Raw genomic sequence first — 27,569 nt, 5'->3', positions numbered from 1 at the left:
GTGATCACAGAATTTATTCCTCCAATTCTTACAAAATATTAGAGGCACTAAATCATGTGGAAAAACTAAGCATGGTACCAAGCAAAATAATGTAAGAGAAGTCAAAGCAAAGTACTATGAGAACTATAAGGAGGGAGACTTCACTTTCAGCTGGAAAGGGGGAATGAATCAGGGAAATCTTTATAGAGAAGTGATAATTGAGTTGGGTTTTGAAGGAAGAAAAATTGTAGAGGCAAGAGTAATGATAGGGAAGATAGAAGGAAGAGCTTTCTTCAGACATATGGTAGCAATATGAACAAGAAAGCAAGAAAAGATGACAAGGAGTTAGTGAGTGTGAGTGACAGAAATAGTATTTCAGATTTGTAGAGCTTTCCAGGGGACTCTGCTCACAACAGATAGTGAGTGTGAGTTCAGGTTGGAAAGATGAGGTGAATTCATAAGGAGTCAGAACATGAAAGGTCTTGAATTTGAGGACCAAGAATTTATATTTTTTTTTGTAGATAATGGGGTCTACTGAGGACCAAAAAGATAAGTGTGAGGGGCAGAATTTAAACCTAGATTCTCCAACTCATAAAAGAGTGCTCTTTCTATTATACCACAGAAAGGTTTCTAATATGATGTGATCAGATGTGTGTGTGTGTGTGTGTGTGTGTGTGTGTGTGTGTGTGTGTGTATAGTAGTCAAGAAAATAGTAAAATAGTCAGGATCTCTTTAGCTCAAAGCTGAACTTCTCAGGGCACAACTTCTCAGAAGTGTGATAATTCCTTGCAAGTATGGGTTGGATTAATGACCATTAAGGTCCTTTCCAGCTCTTAAATTCTATGACTTGGTCATTGCAACAGTTAAGGGAAAAAGAGATGAGTAAATATTCCTTTATAAAAGATTTTTTTTTAATTGCATATGTTTAACCTATAGATTACTTACTGTCTAGGTAGGGGTGGCGGGGGAGGAAGGGAGAAAAATTTAGAACACAAGGTTTTGTAAGGATGAATGTTGAAAACTATCTTTGCATGTATTTTGAAAATAGAAAAGCTAATAATTTTTTTAAAAGAGATATACAAGGATTTCATGATGAGAGTTGATTTTTAATGATAACTTTAATGGTAACTTGAAGATTTGGCTTGGCAATTTGGATAGGTCTACATCAGTAAAAGGAATTAGCTCCTCCCCAATTGCCTGCATAGGCTATTTATCAGGTAGGGGGGGGTGATACTACCAAGAAGGGATAAATTCTAGATAGCAGCTAATACAAAAGCTTCAGAATGATGCCTCACCCAACACCCAACAGAGCTTCCCCCAGCACTAATTTAGAAGGAGAACTAAAAACAATGGATCTCTAAATCAGTATAACTTTTTTTTAAATTTTTAAATAATATTTTCCAATTAAAGATGTAAAGATAATTTTTAATATTAATTTTTAAACATTCACTTTTTTAAATTTTGAATTTCAAATTGTCTCCCTCCCTTTCTCACCTCCTTCCTCAGATGGTAAGCAACTTGATATAGGTTATACATAAATAATCATGCAAAACACATTTCCATATTAATCACATTGTGAAAGAAGACACAAATTCCCCCCCAAAAAAAAACCAAAAATACACGCAGAATTAATAGTATGTTTCTCTGTTTTCAGACACCATCAATTCTTTCTCTGAATATGGATATAGCATTTTTTACCATGAGTTCTTTGAAATTGTCTTGGAACATTGTATTGCTAAGAGGAGCTAAGTCATTCACAGCTGATCACACATTGTTGCTATTGCAAGATTGTCTTGGTTCTGCTCACTTCACTTTGCATCAGTTTATGTACGTCTTCTCAGGTTTTTCTGCTATCATCCTGCTTGTCATTTCTATAACACAACAGTATTCCATGATAGTCATATACCACAGCTTGTGCAGCCCTTCCCCATCTGGTGGGCATCCCTCAATTTCCAATTCTTCACCACCACAAAAAGCTGCTATAAATATTTTTGTACAAATAGGTCCTTTCCCCTTTTATGGTCTCTTTGGGATACAGATCTAGCAATGGTATTGCTGGATCAAAGAGGATGCACAGTTTTATAGCTCTTTGGGCACCGTTCCAAACAGCATGATTTTCAATACCCTAAAGAGTCATTCAGCATTCTACATCCTGACTAAATTCTCTTTCTATTTGGAAACCTTTTACTCTACTTGGGTAAACCTCAAGGAACACTGCACTCCTTGAGAAAGGAATTGGAGTATATATATTTTTAAAAACCCAATATATATTATATACATAATAATAATATATATTATTGTATGCATATAATAATACATAAATACATATAGTATTATATAATATATAATGATTAACAGGGCAATATCAAAGGTTGGAACTAACCTCAAGGGAGGAGAAAATGCAAAGTGGTAGTGGCAGAGGAAGTACCAAGGAAATGGGAAGAAAGCAAGGCATTCACCATGTCTTCCTCCTGGTCCCTGGTGTTGAGCTTTTAAAACAGATGCAAGCCACATCAGATAGGGATGTTATTTTCTTCTTGAGAGCCAGAAGCACCTAAAGATTCAAAAAACATAAGATAAAGAGTTAAAAGATGAAAGGGTATTTGTTCACAATGGGGATACAACGGCAACTTTCTCTCCTCCCATATATATGAATTCCTACCACTTCAGGGCTCTTACCTTGGCTGAATATAGATTTGCCTCCCTGGTTCCAGCTCCATCGAAGAGCCAAGTCCTCACCTGCTCACCTTTCTGTACTGAAGAAACCTTGAGCAAAAGAAGACTCCATAACAGGAAAGAAATGAAAGCTTCCAAGAGACAGGAAATAAGGGTGGGAGGAACCAAGGTAAGACCACAGGCAACAAGTCAAAAGATCTGGATCCAATTCTAGCTCCTCTACTTTATAGCTCACTTCACTTCTCTGGGCCTTAGTTTCCCCATCTGTTAAAAAAGAGGGATAGTGGACTAGATGATATCAAAGATTCCTTTTAGCTCTAGAGTCTATGATCCTATAAACTCAATAAGTTCATTTTGGGTACAGTTAGAGATTTTTGAAGACTTCGCAAAATGGAGCCCTGTGGACCCAAGGTATAAGATCAGCAACACTCCTACCTTTAGAAGATAAGGAGTAGGGAAGACGATGGAGCTAACTTTCTGGACAATGGCACCAACAAATTGATACACAATCTCAATACATGTCAGTATTTCATGAGACCCCTTTCTGGTCCTATTGTCACATGAGAACCCCAGTAGGTCCCCACGCTATCCAACCATTCTTACCTTCATTCCAGTTTTGCCATGGAGGACAATTTCTAGTTCAGTAAGTCAACAATTTTTTTTAAATTGGCAGATCTGAAGAAAAGATGAAAATTGTAGGAAAACATTAATTCTGATAATAATAAATATGAATGTTGAAGATAAAAAGATTTCTATCTTTCCATAATGGTGTATTCTATTTTTTAACTACACCTAGATAACATAAAATTTTACAACCATGATCACTTAAATCAAGGTTTTTAAAAACTTTTTCCACTAATAAACTCCTTTTTGCCCAAGAAATTTTTACATGGCCCCAAGTATATAGATATATAAAATAGGTATATAAATCAGATGTTTACTGATTTCGAGACCCCCAATTCAGATATGTGACGCCATATGGGGTTGCAACCCACAGTTTATGAAGTTTTAACTTACAGAATCCTAAATGATGCTGGTCATTTTAAATTTACTTTATAGATGTATGGTGTCCAGAATTACATTTCCAATTCAACATTTCCCATTGCTTGGCAGAAGTTCCCAGATGGAAAAAACAGAATTCTAAAGAAATGGATAAAATTTGAGCTTCGCACATTGAATTTCTTTTTTAGATATAATTTTTTTTTGTTGAATCTTTGCCTCTGTGAACTCTATTTCAGTGGTTAACAACTCAGAATTTAAAATGCAATTTTTTTTGTATCATCCAGTAGTCATATAGACCATTTTTGCCAAACCACACTGGTTCTGGGTTTAAAATTTTCAAATGTAAAGAGTTTTGATGGGATAATCATTCAGTAATGTGGTTTGGTTCATGCTATTGTTATCACCCACCCAAATTCTCATATTCACCTCAGAATCGCTTTCTGCTTTTTCTATGTTAATTTTTTAAAATTTGTGCTATCCTTTTGTTTCCTACATAAGCACAAACAAAATTACAAAGCTATATACTACTAGCAACATTCTTTATTTAACATCCTACCAAGAAGAGGAGGCCCAGGTAATAGCAGACTAAAGGAGACTTCTTTACCAACCTTGTCTGCTTCCATCTCAGTCACCATGGCCACCAAACTCTTAGCATCTCCCCTCCCCCAGAAATTGCTTTTTCTCTCTCTGCTCATTGTGTAACTTGCTCACAAGTGACCTAGTTTGTTTGTCAAGATCTGATTTTTTTTTTTTTTTAAATAAACTCACACTGCTTTTACTGGTCACGATTCTCTAGTGGATGTTTAGAGATTGTCTCTCAGTATTTGTTCGGATGTGTTGCTAAGCTTAGGACTGATAGCTTTCTTGCCAGCTGTTCCTTTGCAGGCTCATCCTCACTCCAGCAGATTCGGGACATATTTGCCTTTATACGGTGGTTTGCCATCTCTCTAGTTATCTTTAAAATATATTTCAAAAAATAGTATTTCCAAGATTAAACTGACACTCAGACTGCTGGTGCTTTTTAAAAAATAGGCTAATTTGCTCTAATTAATAGGAGAAGAGAAAAACAGGTAAAATTTGTAAGAATTATGAATTTTAGAAGATAATTAAAGAAATTTTCTTTTACTTTCAAGTACATGTAGTACCTACCACCTCATTTTCCTCTGTAAAGTGGGGATAATAGATGTCAGTTTTTCTACCTCAAAGGATTGTTGTCAGGATCAAATGAGATAAAATAATACAAAGCATTGTAATGGTCAAGCTTAGCCCCAAAGAAGAGATATTATAATGCACCTGCTTTTGTTCTTTGAAGAAATAGGAGACTACGGATGTAGAATATTACATAGAGGAAGCAGTGGATCAACAAGTATTTACTAAGCAGCTATATATACCAGGTACTGTGGAAGGTATTATTGTTCAGTCACTCCAGTCATGTCTCGTTCTTTGTGATCCCATTTGGGGTTTTCTTGACAAAGATACTGAAGTAGTTTGCCATTTTCTTCTCTAGTTTATTTTACAGAGGAATAAACTGAAATAAACAGGGTTATAGATTTATCTAGGAAATGTGTCTGAGACCAGTTTTGAACTCAGATCTTCTCGACACTAGCCCCAGCACTCTATCCACTGTGCCATTTAATGGGACAAAAATACAAAATACAAATAAAAAATTCAAATACATTCTAGGAAAGAATTGAAAATTTTAAATGTTGAAATTATTATTTCCCTCTCATGTCCATAGCCAATGATTAAAATTGGGACGATCCCACTTTTTTCCCTGTCCTATTTCCTAGTCCAAAGGACAGGACTGATGGAACATAGGATTAATATTCTCCTCATTCTGGGTATTGTTATTCCACCCAAATACCTCATCTTGAGTGGGATATAGATTCTTTGTCTAGATTGCCCAAAATCAGCATGGTCTAAGATGAGGAATAATCTCTCTGGCCAAGAGTGACATCATGTCACTCACAGGTCCTCATTGGAGTGAGCTCATTTCTCTTTGTAAAGTCTACTTCTCATTAATTGTGAATCAGAGTTAATTGCCAGCCTCAGGAATACTTCTCTTCCAAAGGGCATATAAGCTGTGAGCCACCATCATGATTGTCAATGGCATTCAAGAGGGTCACTGATCTCTTTTTATTAAAATGCTGTCATTATTAATAAAATGACTAATTATCCAGAAATTATATTCTCAAATTGATGATTTTTTTTCTCTTTTTTTTTATTCTTAGTGATAAAGCTTGGTTCTCCGGAAAGGAGACAGAGGAAAACAGAGAATAGGGAATAAATGGGTAATTTAACCAAAACAGAGAACCTCTAGATAAGGAATTATTCCCTTCTGCAAAGCAGATCAGTAAAAACTTTCTTAGAAACTTTCTGTCTTGGTAAGTTGCCTAAGAGCAACAATTCTCAACCTTTTTAGCCTTAAGGCCCCTTTACCCTCTGAAAAAATGATTGTAGACCATTCCCCCCTCAGAGTTTTATTTCTGTGGAGTTTAGCCATTGGTATAGATATTCAAAATTAACATATCCAGATATTATTATGAAAATAATTTTGACCTCGAGGATCCCGAACAAGAGTTTCAGGCCCTATGGAGGATCCTGGACTGAACTTTGAGAGCCTCTAAACTTGAACATTGAGAGAGATGAAATGGCTTGCCCCAGGGTCCCTCAATCAGTCTAAGTCAGAAGCAGGAATTCAACTAAGGTGGTCCAAATGGCATGGCTGGTTCTCTCCTCACTGTACCACATGCCTTCTCTTCTTAAAAATTAACCAGTTTTTTTAAAAAATTAAGCAAGAATGTAAAATGCTTTATAAACTATGAAACAAGCATTTATTGTAAGTACTCACACTATATAAAGGGATACCCAGAGTTTAGATAAGACAGAAGCTTTTTGTCCAGTAAGGGGATAAGATACCAACTTATACAAGTATACTACATGATGAAAGTAAAATCCAGTCTTAAAGCCCATTGTATTGGGTGTTGATCTCCATCAATAAGGAGAGAGTCCCATATCAATGGGCTTTGAGACTGGGGTTACAAATGCATTAAAGAGATGAAATTCTAAGAGAGATCCATGGGCTAAGGTTGATGGCAATGCTGAAGATCAAGAAAGGCTTTCTAGAGAAGGGGCCACATGAGCCGGGCTCCATAGATAGACGGTAATTTATTAATCAAACTGAGGGAGGAGAGACATTCCAGCCACAAGGAACAATGAGTGAGCAGAAGTGGGAAGCAAGGAAGCACACGCTTGTCTAATTATCAGTTCATGGAAGGGAAGCCCCCGAATGGCTCTGACAAGGATGAGTTCTTCCACACTCACCTCATTCTGAGTTACCCAACTGGCAGGTGAGTGGATCAGCATAAACACAGGTTTACCTAGATTTTAGCAAAGCATTTGATTAAGCATCTTGTGCTATTCTCTTGGAATAAATGGTTTAGCACTGTTACGTGACTTCAGAACCAGCTGAGCTGCTGGACCTGAAAACTGATCATTAATGGGATAATATCATTTTGGAGGGAGATCTACTAGAGAGTGCACCAGGAACCTGTGCTTTCCCCTGAGCCATTTAATATTTTTAACCAATGACTTAAAGGCAAAACTGGCATGTCTCTCAAACTGGCAGATGACAAAAGTAGAAAGGATAGCTAGTGAGCTAAATGACAATCAGAAAGACCTTGACAAGCAAGAACACTGGAATAAATCTTAAAAAAAAAAAAATTAAAATGTTTATTGACATCTTTGTTTTAATGTTACCTTCATTTCCAAATCTCTCTCTTCCTCCTCCCCTCTTCTAGAAAGCCATCCCTTGTAAAATGAGGACAAAGAGACAAAGAGAGAGGAAGCAATTCAGCAAAAGCATCAAATTCACACCCATAATCTTCCATCTCTGAAATGAAAGAGGAAAATGTTTTCATCTCTTCTTCAGGTCCAAGTTTGGTCGCTGTAATTATACGGTCTTCAGTTTCAGGTGGTTTTGTATTGTTTTCGCTTCCATTTACATTGCTATGGTCATAGTATCACATATAGCTGAGGTCATATAGATACAGATACTTCATTCTGTATCCGTTCATAGGTGTCTGTCTTCCCATCCATCTCATTTTCCTATGTATTCTGGTCTCTAACTGGCCCAGCAGTTTTCTATTACATTCATGTGCCACAATTTGTTTAGCTAGCCCCTAATCTTTGGGCAGGGAGGTGATGCAATGGATAGCATGCTGGGCCTGGAGTCAGGAAGGCTCATCTTCGGAGTTCAAATCCAGCCTCAGACACTTATTAGCTGTGTGATCCTGAACAAGTCAGTTAGCCCTGTTTGCCTCCATTTCCTCATCTATAAAATGAATTGGAAAAGAAGATGGTAAACCATTCTTGGAGAAGGAAATGGAAAACCCCTCTTCTATTTTTACCAGGAAAACCCCAAATGGTGTCACAAAAAAAAATAGACATGACTGAAAAACAATCCAATAACAATTGTTCTTGTTTCTAGTTCTTTACTTTTAAAAAGTTTCTCTTTTTAAAAAGGCTGACATAAATATTTTTATGTATCTAAGACATTTATTTCTATCTTTAACCTCCTTGAGTGATATATCTGGCAGCAATATCTGACTCAAAGATTTTTTGTCACTTCTTAGCAAATTATTTTCCAGAATGGTTCAACTACTCCCAACTTCACCACCAATGAATATATATTTATTTCAAAAAGGGTATAATCACAAATATACAAACTTCTTTAGGATAAGCCATTTTCCACCTTCCCTTTGCATCACCTCAGTTTCTATGGAAAAGATAAGGTTCCTTATCTTAGCATAAACCTGTAGTCCAGGGTTTCTTTAAGTTTTTCCACTTGCAATCCCTTTTGCCCAAGAAATTTTTATGTAACTCCAAGTTTGCAAGTACATAAAATAGGTAAATAAATCAAACATTTACTGATAATAAATCATAATTTTGTGACCCCCCCACATTTAGTTGCAAGACCCCATATGAGGTTGTAACCCACAGTTTAAAAGCCTGTACTATATGGCACTGTCCCATTTCCAGTTCCAATATCCAGCTCAGCTCAAGGCCCATCTTCTCAGGGCTTCCATCTTCCCTGTAATACTGATTTTGAGGTTATCATGACTTTATATGTGGGGATTCCTTTGAGTTTCTGAAACTGAAGAGAACAAACAGCACAGGAGAGAAACAAGCAGTCCCAGACCCATTTCTTGGAGTCTGGGTGAAGGAGGGAGCAAGGAAAGGAAAGTCCTTCCCTTGCCACCAATTCAGTTCATGGTATCCTCTCTGTAGATGAGCTGGGATCTTCACCCTCCGGATGTAGCAGATGCTTGTCACAGAAAAGAGCACAGCTGAAAGATGCTGGGAATGTGACATATATTGGATGGCAAGCAATCCATCTAGGGGAGGGGGTGGGGGAAGGAGGAGAAACTCTGAAACACAAGGCAATGCAAGAGTCAGTGTTGAAAAATTATCTGTGTTGAAAAATTATCTGTGTATATGTTTTAAAAACAAAGGCTTTTATTTATTTATATGTGTATATAATAATATATATTTTACACACACACACACACACACACACTTTCTTGGGAAAAAAAAAAGGAAAGAAAGAAAGATTGTGGGAAAGAGAGAGCATCTGGATCTCACCAGTTCTAACGGCAGGCAGTCAATCAAAAGCGTTCCCTCTACCCACTTGGTAGGAGATGAAGAGATCTCCATTTTGGGCAATGGGGACATGCTCCAAAGACCCCTCAAGGGCACCTCCATATTGGAAATGGACATATGCAGAGAAGCCCGTGTTCCATGACACTGTATTCAGTTCTGGGAGCCACATTTTAGGAAAGGCTTTAAAAGGTTTAAAATAGCCAAAAGAAAAGGTCCAGAATTGAGGGCTTATGAAGGGACTTTTCATCTCGAGAAAAAAGGCCCAGAGAACACAGGATGACTGTCTTCAAGTATGTGAAGGGCTTTGTGAAAGAGGGATCAGTCTTGCTATGTTAGGCAATGGGTAGAAGTTGCAAAGAGGCAAATTTAGGTTTGACATCAGGGAAAACTAAATATAGAGGCAACTAAGGGTTATCCTGGGAGTCAAAATTTATTAATGGGCAGTTCTGAACTATTCAAAACAAAGGAAGGAAATAAACACTAATTAAGCTCCTACTGTATGCCCTGCACTATGCTAAGCATTTTACAAATAATATCTCATTTGATCCTCACAACTACCCTGGAGGATTGGGTGCTATCATTATTCCCACTTTACAGGTAAGGAAATTGAGGCAGACAACTTGCTTGGGAACACACAGGTATAAAGTATCTCAGGCTGGATTTGAACTAAGGTCTTCCTGACTCTGGGTGTCATAAAGTGGCAGGATTCTTTGTACTTGTTGTTCAGTCATGTCTGACTCTTCAGGACCCCATTTAGGGTTGTTTTTTTTTTTTTGCAAAGATATTGGAGTAGTTTACCATTTCCTTCTAGAACTTATTTTGCAGATAAGGAAATTGAGGCTAGACTTGAAATCAAGAAGATTCATCTTCCTGACTCCAGGCTGAGAACCTCCAACACTGGGCCATCTCCCTGGCCCATTAGTCTAATTTGTGTTTTCCTGTGATCAGGTATTTTATGCCACTGTTCCCGTACAAGTCATTGTTGGAGAAAGCTACGGCCTGCTTAAAGTCTCTATGCATCTTTCCAGTGCCTTTTTGGTGGTCTGCCATTTTGATTCACCTGAGATTGGGATGTCCTATAATTCTTTTTTTTTTTTAATTTTTTTTATTCATTTTTCCAAATTATCCCCTCCCTCCCTCCACTCCCTCCCCCCGATGACAGGTAATCCCATACATTTTACATGTGTTACAATATAACCTAGATACAATATATGTGTGTAAATACCATTTTCTTGTTGCACATTAATTATTAGATTCCGAAGGTATAAGTAACCTGGGCAGACAGATATTAGTGCTAACAATTTACATTCCCCTCCCAGTGTTTCTTCTCTGGGTGTAGCTACCTCTGTCCATCATTGATCAACTGGAAGTGAGTTGGATCTTCTTTATGTTGAAGATTTCCACTTCCATCAGAATACATCCTCATACAGTATTGTTGTTGAAGTGTACAGTGATCTTCTGGTTCTGCTCATTTCCCTCAGCAACAGTTGATGTAAGTCTCTCCAAGCCTCTCTGTATTCCTCCTGCTGGTCATTTCTTACAGAGCAATAATATTCCATAACTTTCATATACCATAATTTACCCAACCATTCTCCAATTGATGGGGGATGTCCTATAATTCTTATCCATATAACATTACCTGAAAAATTTTGACAAAGTCAAAAATGACAAATACAAGGAATTCTGAGGAGGAAGACTTGTATATAATCAGAAAAACAATAGACAATGATTTTAATATAAACTTTTTGTTTCTTTTTTTTGCTGAGGCAATTGGGATTAAGTGACTTGCCCAGGGTCACACACCTTTATCCAATGGGCCACCTAGCTGCCCCCTTAATGTAAATTAAGACAACAAAATTTAAGTGGTTCAAAGTGATCAGTTGATTCTGACTGGTGTTTATTATATGTTTTTATTTCATTACGAAAGTATTTAGTTACAAAATTGTGAATGTAGAATGATAAATGTGCTATAAGTCCCAATCACTAGGCTTTGTTTAGATGTTTATTTTTTAAAGGGAATATACTGGGGAAGCCAGGAGGCTCACTGGATAAGAGTGCTAGGCCTGGAGTCAGGTGTCCAATCTCAAACTCTTGAGTTCAAATCCAACCTTAAACCCTTACTTTTAATGAAACTTACTTTTATTGCCTTAGCCATCAAAGAAGGAAAAGGCAAACCACTTCAGTATCTCTGCCAAGAAAACCCCACGGATAATAACCTATACAGGGATTATAAAGGGTTGAATATGACTGAATAACAACAACAATTGAGCAAGGAGAACGAGGTTACTGGTAAATGATTTTGTCAGAATAAAATATACCAATACAAATTTTATAACAATATAAGTCAAAGAAGGGATAAGTGAAAATATTGTTATTCCAATAACTAAATCTTCTAGTAGACAAAACTGGAAAAATATCAAACAATTTTCAGGGAAGTTAGAATGTTGGATAGCCTGGAGTGGCTATAAATCTAAAGCAGACTTGAAATAAAGAGACAATCTGATAAACTGAACATTTGAATATCAATTGGATATTAAATGTTAATGCTATTTTTATCTGAATATTCATCATCAGGTATTACTTATCTAATACACAAAACAAAATCACTAATTTCCAAATTTGAAAAATAAAAGCTGAAATAAAAGAAATCAAGCTTATGTAACAGAGTACCATGTGCACAGTGATTTCTGTGGTATTATTATTGCTGAGTTATTTTTCAGTTGAGTCCTACTCTTCGAGTCCCCATTTGGGGTTTTCTTGGCAGAGATGCTGGAGTGGATTGTCACTTCCTTCTCCACTCATTTTACAGATGAGGCAAACAGGGTTAAGTGACTGGCCCAGGGTCACACAGCTAGGAAGTGTCTGAGGCCACATTTGAACTCAGGTCCTCCTGACTCCAGGACCGAGGCTTTATCCACTGCACCACCTAGTGGTCCTCTCCCCCTCTTGTTAAATTCTGGGTCCACTTCATTACCCATCTGCTCCATCTATCTAAGGAACCACCTGGAACCTTTGAAAGAATATTTAACCTAGAGTCGCTGACCCCGAGTTCAAATCTTGATTATGCTCCTTGTTAGCTGTGTGATTTTAAACAAATGACCTGACTTCTCGGGGTCTCAGTTTATATACCTATAAATTAAAATCTTTAAGATTCCTTCTTGTAGAGCTATGATGCCATATAATAGCCAGCATTTATAAATTTAAGATTTTTAATCTTTTTTCATTTAAAAATTTAATATTTGCAAAGCATTTTACATGTTTTATCTCATCTGATCCCATAATCACCGTATGAAGCAGACATTTTCATCATCATCATCATCATAACTAACATAAGTACCAACTATGTGTCAAGCACTTTGCTAAGCACTTTACAATAATTACATTGCATCCTCCCTAAACCCTGGGAGGTAGGTGCTGTTATTACTATCTCTATTTTACTGATGAGAAAACTGACTCGCCCAGAGTTACAAAGCTAAAAAAATGTCTGAAATCCTCTTTGAACTATAACACATGGATCCGGGACATCTCTGATGAAGATATCAGAAAGTTTTGCAAGTGATACTCCAGAGCTAACCACATCTTGATTATCACAGAACTGATTGAAAGCTATAGCAAGTATGAGATTCCCCTATGCAATTCAATTAAGTAGAGCAAAATATCACCTTAATAGCCCTCTTCCAAGCATATGACAAAATCATACCAGATTCCTTGAAAGATATAACAATAGAAGTAACCTTGTTAAATAATCCTCTAATTATTGATATTAAATGATGTTTAACATCATTTCATGATCATGATCTCAAAGATATTCACAGCTATTACTATGGAAATTCTGCTTAGGGTCTGATATTTGAGTGCTTCCATTTGAAAATGGCCTTGTACTGATTCCATCAAGCACCCCAACACTTCAGAGCCTCCTAAATGAAATTAATAAGCTTCCGAGAAATTTATCCACATGGGAAAAACCAAGTGGATGAAAAATACCTATTTTCCAAAATGTGCAGTTGTATGGACAATTTAAGGAACTCATGCAGCAGTGCAAACCCTGCATTAGACAATGAACTGAATCTGAAATTGCACTGAATGGGGATTAAATGACGAAAGCTTTAAAACTAGATCTTACTTGAAGGAAAGGGACCCACATGTGTAAAAATGTTTGTGGCAGCCCTTTTTGTAGTGGCCAGAAACTGGAAAATGAATGGATGCCCATCAGGTGGAGAATGGCTGAATAAGTTATGGAATATTATTGTTCTATAAGAAACAATCAGCAGGATGATTTCAGAGAGTCCTGGAGAGACTTACATGAACTGATGCTGAGTGAAATGAGCAGGACCAGGAGATCATAGTACACGGCAACAACAATACTATAGGACGATCACTTCTGATGGACGTGGCTCTCTTCAACAATGAGATGATCCAAACCAGTTCCACTTGTTCAGTGATGAAGAGAGCCATCTATACCCAGAGAGAGAACTGTGGGAACTCAGTGTATCACAATGTAACATTCTCACTCTTTTTGTTGTTTGTTTGTATTTTGTTTTCTCAGGTTTTTTCCCTTCTTAATCCAATTTTTCTTGTGCAGCAAGATAACTGTATAAATATATATACATATATATTAGATTTAACATGTATTTTAACATATTTAACATACACTGGATGGATTACCTGCCACCTAGTGGAGAGGGTAGGGGGAAGAGGGGATAATTTGGAACAAGGTTTTGCAAGGGTCAATGTTAAAAAATTACCTATGCATATGTTTTATAATTTAAAAGCTTTAATAAAAATTTTTTTTAAAAAATATAACTAGATCTCAGAGAATGTTTGACCTAATTTTCTCACTTTGTAGATGGGCCTTTAGGTCCATTTTTCCTAATGATTTTTCTACTCTTCCTAAAATATGTATATTCATAATAATGAGGTCCATAGAGACATATAGGGAGTTCAGTGGATAGAAGACTAGACTAGGAGTCCAAGATTTGAATTCAAATTTGCCTTAGACACTAGCCTTGTGATCCTAAGCAAGCAGACGAGTTATTTAACCTCTTTCCATTTCAGCTTCCCCATCTGTAAACTGATGATGGAACATCATCATGGGATTATTGTGAGAATTAAATGAGATTACACAGAAAAAGTGCTTGGTAAACATTAAAGCATTTTAATAAATTCTATCATTTGTATTATTGTCATCATCATCAGTCACCCTCCTCCATAATATTTTGAAATGTGCACTCTAAATAGGTATTATACTTACAAGTCACTTAGTAGACCATACACTACCTTAATTTCCTCACTAGAAGACCAGGTTTTTCTTATTAAATTCTAATCATTTGTGGATTGTTTGTTTGTTTGTTTTTTGGGGGGTTATTGTTGTTGTTCATTGTCTATTGTCTTCTAACTCTATTCCTAATGTACAAGTGTAAAGGTTTGGAGTTGTCTATATATAAACTTTGACATCTTTTTTTTTAATCTATTTCATGGATTGGGATGGTCAAAAAACTTGTCTCCTACTGGCCAACACTCTGGAGGTAAACATCTTCATACTTAGTCTGACCTTGGGAGCAGCTGCGTGGCACAGTGCATAGAGTACCACACCAGGAGGCAAGAAGACCTGGATTCAAATCTGACCTCAGACACTTAAAAGCTTGGTGACTCCGGGCAAGAGATCCTCCTCTGTAAAATGAGCTAGAGAAGGAAATGGCAAACCTCTCCAATATCTTTGTCAAGAAAACCCCAAACTGGGTCACAGAAAGTTGGACATGTTTGAAATGAATGAATCTGGAAGTACAGTCTGCTGCAGGTCCACTCTTCTCTCCAGGTAAGTAAAATTTGGAAGGACTTGCTTTCTCTGAAAGCTTTTAAAAATCTAGAAAACACTTCAATGCTTTGACAAAGAATGGAAACAGAACTTATAGCTACAATTAATAGAAGCAGCTAAGTGCAACAAGATAGTTTTGGATTTCAAATCTGAAAGAACTGAGTTTAAATTCTGCCTCTAACATTTATTAGTTGTGTGACTCTAGATAAATGACTGAACTTCTATTTACCTCAGTCCTCATCTATAAAATGGGACAATAATGGCACCTACTTTAAACCTATTGTTGTTGATGAGTTGGTTAGTTATAGTTGACTCTTCTGACCATGCCAGGCCCTTATATCTTCCACTAGCTCTCAAAGTCTGTATTAATAATAGTTACACCTAGCTTTTATTTTATTTTATTACTGAGGTAATTGAGGTTAAGTGACTGCCCAGGGTCACAACCTAGCTATTAATAACAATAATAACTGGCATTTATACAGAACTTTCACATCTACAAAATACCTTGCAAATGAACAACTCAGTTAACTAGCATTTAGTAAGTATCTACTATGTGCCAGGCACTATACTAAGTGATGGGATACAAAGAAAAGTAAAAGAAAAAAAAAAGATCTATTCTCCAAGATATACGGTATTTCATTTGATTTGCTGGGAGAATCCAATGAGATAACATATATAATAAAGCACTGTATTTAGCATCTATTATGTGCTAGCCACAAGGCTAAGTACTGAAGACACAGACCAAAGTAAAATATCATCAAGAAACTTCCATTGTTGAGCTGAATTAAATGGAATCATTAAATGTTTCTAGGCCAAAGTTCTGTAAGACTGGCTCTGGTGAAGAAATATGAATTTAAATTAGTAACATATTTCTATGCCCACATTACACAGTAAATTATTTCTTTTCTCAAATAGGTAAAGCATGACTTCTCTAATTTTGTTCACACAAAAATTACGTAAAACAGCCGTCCTGCCCTCCTTGTAGCTGTTACCCAGGGACCACAGTCCCCAGGCCTCACATTCACTACAAAGTTCTGACTGACTACAAGAGCGTCATTGTCTTTCTTTGGTTTGTAATCTTGCGGGTGGTCTAGGAAAATAACCTCATGTAAATATGCTATGACTCTTGTCTAGATTTCCTCTAAATCATGTCTTCTAGACATGATCTAGTCCAATGCTATCACTTTACAGAGAGAAAACTGAAGCGCTAACAACTGATTGATTTGTCCCAAGTCACAAGGGTATTTAGTGATTGGGCCAGAACTGGACCTGGGTTTCCTAATTTATTGTGTAGTAGTGCGGAGTCAGGAGGGCCAGGCTCAAACCCCAATTAAAACACTAGCTATTTTTTGTAGTGGCTAGAAACTGGAAAATGAATGGATGCCCATCACTTGGAGAATGGCTGAATAAGTATGGTACATGAATATTATGGGATATTATTGTTCTGTAATAAATGACCAGCAGGATAATTTCAGAGAGGCCTGGAGAGACTGACATGAACTGATGCTGAGTGAGATGAGCAGAACTAGGAGATCATTGTACATGACAACAAGAAGACTATATGATAATCAGTTCTGATAGACGTGGCTCTCTTCAACAATGAGATTTTTCAAAGCAATTCCAATAGACTCCTGATGGAAAGAGCCATCCCATACATCCAAAGAGAGAACTATGGAGGCTAAATGCAGATCAAAGCATAGTATTTTCACGTTGTTTTGTTTTGTTTCTTGTAGTTTTTCCCTTTAGTTCTGATTTTTTTTTTCACAGAATGACAAATATGGAAATATGTTTTAAATGATTATATATGTATATGATCTATATTGGATTGCTTGCTTCTTAGGCAGAGGGGTAGTAAGGCAGGGAGGAAGAAAAAAATTGGAATTCAAAACCTTAGAAAAATGAATGTTGATAACTATTTTTACATGTAATTGGTGAATAAACTACTAACTGTCTAACCATAGGCCAGATATTTCAACTCTATAGTAGAGGTAGTTGGTAGCTCAGTGGCTTTGTTTTACAAAAAACTAGAAAAAAAGTCAAGTGCTCATCAAATAAAGATTGACTTAACAAATTATTGTATATAAAAATAACAATATTATCATGGAGCAAAAACCAACAACAAAAGTGTTATATTCAGAGAATTCTGTCAAGACTTTTATGAACTCATACAGAGCAAAGGGAGCAAAGCCAGAACAATGTATATGACTGTATCATTACAAAGGAAAACAACTTTGAAAGCATTAAGAACAATCATATCTGATTTTATATTTATTATACTATTATAACCAATTATAGCGATAACAAATATTTATAAAGTGCTTTAGGGTTTGCACAGTGTTTTCTATATAGATGATCTCATTTGATCTTCACAACTCTGATAGGTAAATGGCATTTTTATCCTCACTTTATAAATTTAAAAATGAAGATAAGTGACTTGTCCAGGATCACAGGGCTAGTAAGTATTTGAAGCAGAATGTGAATTTAAGTCTTTCTGATACAAAGCACTGTGCCAAATAGCTACCAATCATGGTCCAGAAGACTGATAATAAATCATGCTTCCTATTTCTAGGCAGAGAGGTAAAAAGTCATAGATTTGGGATGATATACATTTCCAGTCATAAACTCTGGCTTTAATTTAATGTTGACTAAATTTATTTGTTAAATGAGGATTTTTAATTTGATGGGGGTAGGGAATCATGGAGGGAATGAAGATGAGTAGTAATAGAGACAGGAAAAGAGTCCCTAAAATATTTTTAAATATACAGAAAAAAACAAAAGATCACAAAAAATATATAGTAGTGTTGTCATTACCATGTTAAATTTAATATATACTTTCAAAAATAAATATGATTTAATACACTACTCTTGTTTTTGTTCTTTATACATGGAAATATTCATGCTTGTTGGTCTTTTTTTAAGCTTATAATAAAACAAAGACATTTGGGATATGGGAGGGGATTGTGGAGACTGATTTCCCTCCTCTGTGTGTGTTTGCAAAAACTATCTTAGAAACCAAATTATTAGGGGGTTCTTTTTTTCTGGATATTTGCTCTGGCCCCATTGTTCTTTTTAATCAGCTTAATTAGTATTAATTCATAGAGTTTCCTTGCTCCTTCTTTTCCCTGAGATCTTAAACTGATTAAGCATGAACTCCCCCTCTCCCTTTTCCATTCCCTGTTCCAGCTTGTCTTTAATCTTTGCAAAAGTGCCCCAATCATTCTCATTCTCTTTTTACTTTTCTTACAGAATAACTGTCATCTACCTCATAGCTCACATTCTCATGACCTCTGATCTTTTCAAATATTAACACGGTCTTTAGGCTATTCCTCTTGTTAAGCACTTAATATAAATGACATTATAACAGCTAAATACAAATAGAGTGCCAGGCCTGGAATCAGGAAGATTCATCTTCCTAAATTCAAATCTGCTCTCAGACACTAGCTTTGTGACCTTAGGCAAGTCACTTAGTTCCATATGCCTCATTTTCCTCATCTGTAAGACAAGCTGGAGAAGAATGGTAAAGCACTTCAATATCTTTGACAAGAAAATCCCAAATGGGATCCAAAGAGTCAGACACTGAAAACAACTGAACAGCATAAATGATAGTTAGTATATTTATTATTATTTAGGATTATTAAGTATGTCTTTCCCTTTGATTGTGTTTCTTCTTTGGCACCATCATAATGAACATTTTTGTTTTATTTTAAAAGTTTTAGAAATTACTTAGGACAAATATTATTATCCATTTTATAGATGAGTAAATGGAGATCCAGTTAAGTTAGAGTGATTTGTTCAAGATTACACAAGTATATGAAAAAAAGATTTGCAACCCAGACTTAAAATCTGCTAGTGCTCTTTCTACAATTCCTTTATTTAAAATCAGAATCAATTTTTCATTTCATGTACAGTGACACAAATTTAAAGTATCACAAAGCGACATATAGAATACTTAAATGTTGTTCAGATACTTAGAAATGTGGTTCAAAATGTAATAGTTTATTTTCAAATTTAAATAAGAAATATTTCATGGTTATGTAGTTTTGTGATAAAAGATATGGAATTAGAATGTTATTGAGCCATTTTCAGTTGTAAACAGAAATATGTTAAGAATACCCCCTGATAGGTTATACTAATTGTACATGGTTACCCCCCCCCAAAAAAAAAGTAAAAGTAAAAATGATAGAACACATGGCTAAAGATATGAAAAATACTTTATATCTGCATATAAGTAGAGTAATAAACATGTTACTTATTGGTCCTCTAAGACCTATAATTTTCCAGATAGGCAAGAAATGTCTTGGGAAAATCAGATTTCAAATCTAACACTTCCAGATCTGGACTTTTTTCTTTTTTTTTCTTTCCCACAAAACCTACTCTTCATTCTGACTTCTCAGCTTCAGTAAATGGCACTTAGGTTTTGAACTTTGATATTACCTTCTTTGATATTTTTCTCCCTTTTCCCCAAAGTCCAATTAGTGGTCAAGTCTCTTTTTCACAGGAGACAGCCCAATATTTTCCCACTCAGAGTGCTTCCTCCCACCCTAATTCACACTCTCATTTCCTCTCACTGTGGTAATAGTCTCCTAATTAACGTTCCTGCCTGTAATCTTCCCTCTATTGGAATCCATCCTTCATATAGCTGCCAAATGAATTTTTTTCTAATGCACAAGTCTGATCAGGTCATTCCCCAGCTCAAAAACCATATCTAACTCCCATTACCTATAGGATAAAATGCAAACTCCTTCACTTGGCATTTAAAGCACTCCAATAAATTTGGCTCCCACTTACTTTTATAGCATCTTTTCACATTATTCTCCTTAAAGCCAATCTCTATTCCAGCCAAAATCAGAATATCCTGGTTTTACCTTGAAACTTTCAGCAAAAGTACCTTTTCACCAACTATTGAAACCCTTTTCTTCCTTCAAGATCCAATTTATATCTCATCTCCTCCAAGAAGTCTTTCCTGGTCCTGCCAAGTGCAAGTAACCCTCCCTCCTCAAATTAATTTATCATTTTGCAAGGGCAGCCAGGTGATGCAGTCAGTGCATAGAGCACTGGGCCCAGGGAAGGAGACCCGAGTTCAGACATTCCCTAGTGGTGTGATGCTGGGCCAGTCACCTAACTACCGCCTGGGTCAGTTTCTTCAACTGTAAGATGAGGGTAATAATAGCACCTATCTCCCACGTGGTTTTGAAGATCTAATGAGATAATATTAGTAATGTGCTTAACACAGTATCTACCTACATAGTAAGTGCTTACTAAATAAATGCTTCTTTCTTTCTCCCTTTGGCATATTTCATTTTATATCACACTTATTTATTTAAAATTTTCAATAGTATCTTATTTTTCCAATTGCACATAAAGTTAGTTTTCAACCCTCATTTTTGAATGATTTTGAGTTCCAATTTTTTTTTCTCTTTCCCCTCCCTTACCTCTCCCTTCCCCAAGACAGTAAGCAATCTGATATAGGTTCCACATGTACAATCATTTTAAGATTTCCATATTAGTCATGTTATATCACACTTATTTATGCACACATCTTATTCACACCCTAAGTATCAGGGTTGTCTCCTTCCCAACGCTAGCCCTAACATCTATACTGAGCTACAACATCAACAATAATATGTTGGGAGCTTGGCTCCATTTCTTGTTGTCAGTCATTTTTTAGCTGTGAACAATTCTTTGTAACCTCATTTTATGGTTTTCTTGGCAGAGATACCGGAGAGTTTTGGATTTCCTTCTCCAACTCATTTTACAGATGAGGAAACTGAGGCAACAGGGGTAAGTGACTTGGCCAGGGTCACACAGCTGGGAAGTGTCCTGTCTAAGGTGGCACTCTATCCTGCCCCCACTGGTCCATTAGGCCCACCCAAAGCACTAGCTCCTCCTATACCAATTGCCACAGTCTGGAAGTGAATACCTTTCCAGGCTTTTGGGTGAAGGTCCTGGGATTGAGTCAGTTCTATTCTCCACCAGCTATCTCCAGGAGGGCTCCACCCATCATGCTGCAGAACGGGAGCCTTCTTGGGCTCTTGCACTTTGGGCCTTTAAGCTCCAACATGGACCTGTGGAATACCTGGGTAATATACCTCAGAATCTCTTACACTGTTCCCCCTAATGCTCTGTAAATCACCCGGAGGGGAGGAAAGTTTCCTGCATACAGAATAAAATCTCCAATTAATCAAACAATCAACACTCATTTATTAAGCAATTACTATGTACCTGTTACTAGGGTATAAATGTAACTTAGTAAGTTCCTGTCCTGAAGCAGCTTATATTCAAAGAATGTGGGGGGGAAGCAGAGATAGAAAGTTTTCATAGATCATTAAATACAAGGATATATATATTTTAAAAAAAGATTTGAGATAATAAATATTTAGCATAACTAAATATAAGTTTTTATTATAACTTGGTATAACTAAGTATTAAATATAACAATCAGTAGAAATAAGCAGCTAAGTGCCTCAGTGGATGGAGTAGCTTTCCCAAAGTCAGGAAAACATTTTTGAGTTCAAATCTGACCTCAGTTACTTATTAGCTCTGTGACCCTGGGGAAGAGACTTACTGTCTGCCTCAGTTTCCTCTTCTGAGCTGGAGAAGGAAATGGCACAGGACAACAGTATTTTTGCCAAGAAAACCCCAAATGGAGCCAGACACCATTGAAAAATCACAACCAGTAGAATTAAGAAAGCTTTCTTGAGCTGAGCCCCGTCGAGTACTACATTCTCTAATAGAGAAGACATTTAAGAAGGAAAACATAAGGGACAGCTTGAGCAAAGCAGGCATTGATGGGAATGGCAGACAGAATGTCACGAAGATCACTCCCACCCTCAATTAAATGTCAGGTTTAGATTGGACAAGAGGACTTCCTGTAATCTATTTGTTATGGCTGGCTCCATTTTTAATAGGAAATGTTCTCTGACTTAGAGTGGTTACAAGGTCTCCCACTTTAAAGCAAACAATGATAAATAAAGCCTTACTAACTCATCCTATTAAATGACACAGTGGACTCAGCTGCGGAAGAATGTTTTAGGACAGCGAGTCTAATTTTTCCAGCTGCTGCCTGTGTGTGCAGAAGGGGCAGCTCAGCCTCCTCCTAAGAGGGGAAGCTTTGCCCCAACAACCACTAACAGAACAGCACAGGTGTTCTGAGGTGCAAGAACCCCGGAACAAGCAAGTACCCTGGAGAACTGAAAAGAACAGAGCAGATGCATGAGTAACTGGTATAACTGCCAGGCCTGAACTTCTGCAAATCCTAGTCCTGTGGGAGGCGACAGGAGTCTACATCCCTCCCTTCAATGCAGACTAATTTATAAGGAGCAAAGTGCTGGTCCTGCGTTGAAGCTGACTGGATGGGCAAAGGGTGGAGCATGGAACCAGAAGTCAGTCTGGAACCCCCAGACGGGAATGTTGCATCTGGATGCTGTGAAAGACATGAGAATCTGCAGCTGGCTCGGGAGACTGCAGATCCGTTAGGCTAGTGGAGCGTAGCCCATCAGTTGCAAATGAAGACTCAAATTTTTGTTGTTGCCAAGCTTCCTTCGGGTTTCTTTTTTAGTTGTTGTTTTATTTTGTGCAGAAAGAGGCGACTGCTTTTAACGGGCCATACCATGCTAACTATGACACAGAAATGTTCTTCCTCTCATTTTCTGAAGTTCGGTAATAAACTAATCCTATTTTCCTAATTTTCCTGGCTCACAGATTTTGCAATTTGAATTCCAATTGTGATATTTGTAAGAACTGACACCCTGACACTGATTTGAACCAAGAAGTTCTATCCTTGGTTCCAAAACTGTAATGTTTAGTTGTTAAGGGCCAGAACTCTGAACTTGAAACAAAGGATTCCTACAAGGTACTAAAGTCACTGGAATGGATAGAGACAATAGTTATCTAATTTAGCATGGTTCACTATGATTGATTTAATCCTACAAGGAGATGTTATGGACCAGAACTTGAAACAAGGTACTAAGTGGAATTGAGGAGACAGTGGTTAAATTTAGTTTAGCATTGATTTAATCCTACAACAAATAATGGCTTCCTAGTGATGTAATGATTGGTTTGTACTCAGCATGGAACATATAAAGAGGAGCTCTCAGGGTCAGAGAGGACAGGCTCTCGGAGGCTGGGACAAATTCATTCCATCGTCCACCTTTGTTGTGGCTGAAGCACAAACCCTTGCAGTGGGGAGACTCAGAAGCTAGAGAAGGAGGCAGGAGGAGTCAAGCCTAAGGAACCAAGGAGAGAGACAGGCCTCCAGAAAAACTAGCTGAGCCCCAAGTGAAGGAGACGAGACTTTGAAGGAGACAATAAAGGATTTGGACTTTAACACCTGGTTACTCCTGTGGTGATTACTGAACTGAAACGAAGGCTAATCCCAAAAGCCCTCAAGGAACCTGCTCCCAGAGAACATTACATTTTAGAGAGAATAATTACATTTAGTGGTAGTGATTGCATCAGAGCTGCTTCAATCTCTTTATTGTAACAGTAATAATAATGATGATGATGATGATGGGGCCGCTAGGTGGTTAGAGCACCAGCCTTGGATTCAGGAGGACCTGAGTTCAAATCTGGCCGCAGACACTTAACACTTTCTAGCTGTGTGACCCTGGGCAAGTCACTTCACCCCAATTGCCTCAGGGGGAAAAAAAGATACTGGAATGGTTTGCCATTTCTTTTTCCAATGGATAAAGCCAAAAAAAAAAGGCTAAGTGACACTTAGGTCTTCCTGACTCCACAGCTAAACAGAGTTTAAATCAAGGTCACACAACTAGTAAAGTGTCTGAGGCTGGACTGGACTCAGGTCTTTCTGACTTAGGCTTTTTCTAAAATGAAGATAACTTAGGTAGTATTTACCTGAAAGGGTAGTAAGGAGAATCTAAAGAGATAACAGACCTAGCAATGCACTTTAATTGCTATTAAAACAAACAAACAAACATCAGCACATATTCCAAGTGGTCCATGATTTGGGTGATTTGTCCAGCTAACCAAATTACCTAGGATTCAATCAGTCTAGAAATTAAGTCTCTCAAAGAACAAAAATAGGTTTTTATCAATAATAATTCACTATATATGACAAGATTAACATACACATTGATGACAATATAAAGATCTAAAATAGTTTCTAATTATTCTCCAAAGTCTAAATACAGTCTTTCCCCCAACATACAACTTTTAAAAAAGCTTCAGAATTCTAGAAGAAAATCAAACTGTATTTCAAAAACAACTTCAAAATTCTTAGGAAAGACATGCGGCAATAAGAGTGAAAATAGACAAGAGATAGTTAAAATGAATTTTGGAAAAAGTTATCTGAATTAGAAAGGAATGTGCAGATGAGGAAACTGAATCAAGCAAGCAGTAAATGGTAGAGTCAGAATTCAAAATCATGCGTTATGCTCCAAAACCAGCATTTCTACCATCTCAGGCTGCCTCTTTAAGCAGCTTGATGCAGACAGATACACTTCTTTAAAGAAAAATAATTTTGAAAACTATTTTCACCTCTACAGAAAAGAAGAAAATATTTAACTCAGGTTCTGGGGGGGAAATTCTGAGTTTTGAGCCCATGTTCAAAAGAAAAATGAAGTTAGGCCCCTAGGGCATTAATCCTTTAGGAGCTACTTATAATTCCCTTCAGAATAGGGGAGTGAAATGATAAGTATAATGTTAAAGTCTCTCCATTTGATTGTTCACAGAATTTGAGTGGGAAGGACCTTGGAGCTCTTCTAATAATAGTTTGAATTTATATATTGCTTTAGGGTCTGCCAAGTGGTTTACATACATTATCATTATCTCCTATGTCACAACAACTCTGAGAGATAATTGTCATTATTACCTTTATTATTATTGTTATTGTACAGATTCAGAAACAATCTGAGAAAGATTAAGTGACTTGCTTAGAATCCCAGTGCCATAAATTTGAAATAAAATTTGAACTCTCTCTTTCCTGACTCCAGAATTTTATAGTGCCCTGGCAGGATCATCAACATCACAACAGCATCTGGTGGCAGTATCTGGGCTGGAGTGTATGAGGAAGGTCAGAGTCAGCAGAAAAGCTTCATTATTCCTAAGGGAAATACCTTGAAGACACCCCCCCCAAAAAAAAGACTTCCTAAGAGGTATGTTACTTCTGACTGGTGCTATGTTGTAATACAGGAGAGCTGCTGGGATACATGGGAGCCACCTGACAGTGGCTGCAGGAGATCCAACCCAGAATGGATCTCTTGCGAAAGAGAGGATGATACAAGGAGACTGAGAGGCCACTGCATTGTCTGACCTCTCTTCTCTTCCCTCTGCCTCCAATTTATCTCACTCCCAGTCCACAACACATGTGTCAGCAAAGGTTGCCCCCAACTCCTTCAGATGTCATGATTTGAAGCTGTGGAGGCTCTCAGAAAATTGACTTGTCCCTTAACAGTGCTATTTGAGCCTGAGTCTCTGGGATTGTATTTTACGAGAGAGGGTTTCAGAGGGAGGCTTTGGGGAATGTTTTATATCAAATGTTACTATAACACTTTATGTAGTCTTCCTGACTCCAAGCCCAGTACTCTATCCACCGTATCACCTAGCTGCCCACCTTAGGTAACACCTTTTTGTTGTTCACTCACATCCAACTCCTCCATCTTCCACTCTCTCTCTATGTGTGTGTGTGTGTGTGTATGTGTGTGTGTATATACACACACATGTGCATTCTATTCATGTTTATTGTTTCCATGACACTATCTAATCATCCCATCCTCTACCATTCCCTTTCCCTTTCACTCTTTTTCAAATCTGTCTTTTCCAATGAGTCTCATCTTCTCATGATGTGGCTAAAGTATTTAAATTTAAGTTTCAATATTTGACCTTCCAGTAAAAACTCTGAATTTATTTCTCTAAGTATTCACTGATTTAATCTCCTTAGTATTTAAGGCCTTTCAAAAGTCTTCTCCATCACATCGATTCTTTGGCACTCAGCATCCCTCATAGTCCAACTCTCACCACCACATGTTGCTACTGGAACAACTATAGCTTTGACTACACGGACCTTTGTTAGCAAGGTAATGTCTCTGTTTTTTAGTATGCTGAGCAGAGTCATCATAGCTTTCAAGAAGCAAACATCTTTTAATTTCATGACTACAGATAATGGTTTTTGAACTCAAGAATACAAATCTGATCCTGCTTCCATTTTTTCATCCTGTTTGCCAGAAACTGTTGGAACTAGTTGTCAAGATCTTAGTTTTTTACACTTCACTTTAGTCCTTATAAAGAGGCGTCTTAATTCCTACCATCAGAATGGTATTGCTATCCTTAATTCCAGTTTTTAATTCATCTAGCCCGACATTTCACATGATGTACTCCACATGTAAGTTAACTAAGTAATGTGACACAGTAATTGTATAAATATGTATATATGTGTGTGTGTGTGTGTGTGTATATAAATTGGATTTTTCATATATTTTAAAATATGTTTAAGGTATATTGGATTATTTGCCATCTAGGGGAAGGGGTGGAGGGAAGGGGGGGAAACACATTTTGTTGTGATCAATGCAGTAAAAGCTAACTTTAGTGTAGTCAATGAACCAGAATTAGATCTTTTTTGAAACTCCCTTTTTTCCTCCATAATCCAGTGATGTTGGCAATTTGGGTTCTAGTTTCTCTGCTTCTTGGAATACCAGCCTATTCTGGCAATTCTCAGTTCACATATTACCACAGTCTAGTTTGCAGAATCTTAAACAGAACCTTAAAAGCATGTGAAATGCACATATATTGTATCTAGGTTATATTGTAACAACATGTAAAATGTATGGGATTACCTGTCCTCGGGGGGAGGGAGTAGAGGGAGGGAGGGGAAAATTTGGAAAAATGAATACAGGGATAATATTATTAAAAAAATAAATAAATATTAAAAAAAAAAAAAAAGCATGTGAAATGAACACAATTGTTTGGTAATTTGAACATTCCTTCGCATCATCTGTCTGGGATTGGGATGTAAACTGATCTTTTCCAATCCAATGGCACTGTTAAGTTTTCCAAATTTGTGGGTATATTGAATATCTTACTAAAAGCTAATTAAGTCTGGCTGGCATATTAGCTGATGATCATGGAAATAACCATCCTGGGGAGGATTTGTGAGTTAAAGAATTAGAAACTGGGGTTACCCCTAAACTTTAAAGAGTGTGGATTTGGGATAAGTAACTCCACAGCATATGCTAAACTAATAAATCTCAATGAGTGTCTAAGGGTAATGCAAAGAAGTCTCAATCTAGAGATCCCCTGTAAAGTTACTGAGACTTCAAAGACTTGGTACTCATTGCTGGGGCTTTTGGGAGGATGAATTTCCTTCAGCTAGCCCTGTAATAAGTCAGTGCTGAAAAGACTTGGCATTTTAGAATGACATGGCAAGTTTGAAGCGATTCTGTGTCTTACCCTGTAACAATGGCAATGAAATGGGATCCCACTC

The 27,569-nt window shown here is 37.0% G+C and overlaps 1 long non-coding RNA gene across 1 annotated transcript in view; it reads right to left on the bottom strand.

Moving 5' to 3' along the window:
• Positions 1-1,400: 1,400 nt before the first annotated feature.
• LOC141563026 (uncharacterized) overlaps positions 1,401-27,569 on the bottom strand; it is a 44,902-nt gene continuing 18,733 nt past the window's right edge. The window contains exons 3-7 of the long non-coding RNA XR_012488310.1: positions 7,417-7,549; positions 3,259-3,330; positions 2,659-2,745; positions 2,363-2,533; positions 1,401-1,850 (exon numbers count right to left, since the gene is read on the bottom strand). This is a non-coding gene — a long non-coding RNA (uncharacterized LOC141563026). The remainder of the gene's footprint in view (positions 1,851-2,362; positions 2,534-2,658; positions 2,746-3,258; positions 3,331-7,416; positions 7,550-27,569) is intronic.

This window comes from Sminthopsis crassicaudata, chromosome 3 (genome assembly GCF_048593235.1).
Source record: "Sminthopsis crassicaudata isolate SCR6 chromosome 3, ASM4859323v1, whole genome shotgun sequence".
Lineage (NCBI taxonomy): Eukaryota > Metazoa > Chordata > Mammalia > Dasyuromorphia > Dasyuridae > Sminthopsis > Sminthopsis crassicaudata.
Note: the sequence above shows the minus strand (reverse complement) of the source record. Positions and strands in the feature narration are given on the sequence as shown.